The sequence below is a fragment of the Protopterus annectens genome, chromosome 3.part0 (genome assembly GCF_019279795.1).
Source record: "Protopterus annectens isolate FY-2018-M chromosome 3.part0, PAN1.0, whole genome shotgun sequence".
Taxonomy (NCBI): Eukaryota; Metazoa; Chordata; order Ceratodontiformes; family Protopteridae; genus Protopterus; species Protopterus annectens.
In genome coordinates, this window is record NC_056731.1 from 1291479545 (window position 1) to 1291482044 (window position 2500).

The window sequence follows — 2500 nt, forward strand, 5'->3', positions numbered from 1 at the left end:
AGTTGCACAGTAAGGGAACGAGGAGGAAATAGTGGCAATTCTGATACAGCAATGTTGTGAAGTGATGGGGCCAATGGGCTCCATTATATTATTATATCCTAAAAACTATTGAACAGTAACGTGCCTTCTGACAGTATACAAATTATATAATTGAAATGACGTAGATTAAGTTAATAGTCATTTGGAAAAAAAATCAGGTATGGCAATAGACTAAAAGTGTAAAAATAGGAAAGGCTTATGGAATAACGGATCATTATTTCCTAAATAAAGCCATAATGTAGAACTATAAAAGAGGAAGAATCTAGGTTTAGCATGGATAGATTCCAAAAAAGCATTTGTCAGCATCCAACATTTGTGGTTAAAGGAATGCTTACAGATGTGTAAGACAAACCCTATATTTATCAATTACATTACAGTGAGCATGAAACAGTCGGAAATCACTTTGAAGTTGAGCCATGACAAAGGGTAAATTATTATCCCAGGGACAAAAACTCAAAGAGGCTATTCTAGGGTGAGTCTTTGTCACTGCTGCTGTTTGTCTTATCCTTAAACCATTATGTTGTTTACTTAACAGAGGAGGCTATTGCTACAATTTGGGTCCTAGAAGCCAACCTTGTTTACTTTTTGTGGATAACTTAAAACTGTATAGTTCATCAAATGTGGATTTGAAAACACAACTGGAAATATTTAAAACCTTCTCAGATTACATAAGAATGGCATTTGTTCTTTATAACTGTGCGAAAGCAACATTTAAAAACAGGAAATTTCAACACCAAGAAAACATTAGTCTGTGGCAGGAATATAATATAAAGGAACTTGAACTGGAGTTGTGAATAAATATTTAGGAATAGATGAAAGATTGGCAATAAAATATTAACAAGTGAGAATAAAACTCAGTATGGAATACTTCAGAAAATATATGATGGACCTGCCAATGAAATGTCAGAGCCACAGGCTTCTACAAAAAAATTTAATACAAGAACTTCATTTAAAACGTTAAGTGTTTTCATCCACCTCAATTTTTGTGGACTTCCTTAGAACCTACAAAAGCAAAAAAAAAACTGTAAAGTAACTGCCCTCAGCTGAATACTGTATAAACCTACACCACCCAAGAAATCTTGTATTTAGTAACTATTCAAGCATAATATATATCTTGTATCTATTAATATAATGTCAATACATGGTTTTGGACCTCTTACCACCATATATAGTCAAACAGATTAAATAAAAAATGAAGTATACAAAGTATTTACATGTTATATCATTCCCAGTTTTCATTGGCTTGAGAAATATACAAATATAAGAACAGGGTTTCAAATTGTTTATGTTTATATTTAAATATCCTATAGTGTAAGATGTCCCTGAACTACCTTAAAATATGTATTCCTGTTTTGATACTACAAGTCCATAGCTCTAAATTTTAAAATGCTGTTATTAGAAGCAGTTTAGTTTAAACTGGGAGGGTCTTGGGAATTTAACCATAGCTGTCATTTTAGTTCTTTGGGTTCTAAAATTGTTTCCCAGGGACGCCCCCTAGGATTGGGTGTTACCCTTTCTAAAACCACAAACCAAATGTTTCAAAGTCAGAACATGATGCTCTATGTTTATAAAGTGCATTGCTGTTGTTCATCATACGGATATCATGAAGGTGTTCATATATACATCTGATTAAGGACTTTTCCATTTTTCCTATGTAGAAGGCCCCCCCATGGATCACAGATAGAAATGGATACATCTCCTGTGGATCCACAGTTACTGGAGTTGGCTAAACTGATTACCATTTTTGGTCAAATTAATGTTATAAACTTTCCCTTTAAAATCTAGTGACACGGGTTACACCACCCACATTTGCTCATTCCACTTACTGATGTATCACCGTATGGTGTCTGACTCTTGTAGATGTTCTTCACGCTCTTTCCCCTCTCACATGTTATCAGAGGACTGTTGCCCACCACTGTGGAAACATTTTTGTCTGTTGTAAACACTGCCAGTGTTTATTAATAATTTTTCTGACAACTTTTTAAAGGGTGGTATCCCAAAACTGGGTCTATATTATAAAACCGAAAACCCGTTTGAGTGAATACCACAACACCGACACATATAGCCCGAACTGCAAATACGCCAAACCCCCTAAACCGCGAAATTTAAAATCTCAAATCATCATAGTCGGCCAACCCCACCACGCGCTACATACTACCTATCCAAACCTAATAAATAAACCCCATACATACACTAACCAAACCCTACTTCTAACCCTACACTAAACCTTACATACATTACTATCTATGCACTTACCTTAACCCGCACCCTAACCCTAAGGTCCGTAACTATCGCACACTTACCTTATGGAGCTATACTGCTGACAGGCCAACTATGACAATTTGACATTTAGAATTTCGCAGTTTTGGACATTCGCCATTTTCATAGTTTGCACAATATGTGTCACTCTTTTCCGATTTGCTCAAACGGATCTTTGGGGTTCTAATATAGACCCCCCAAA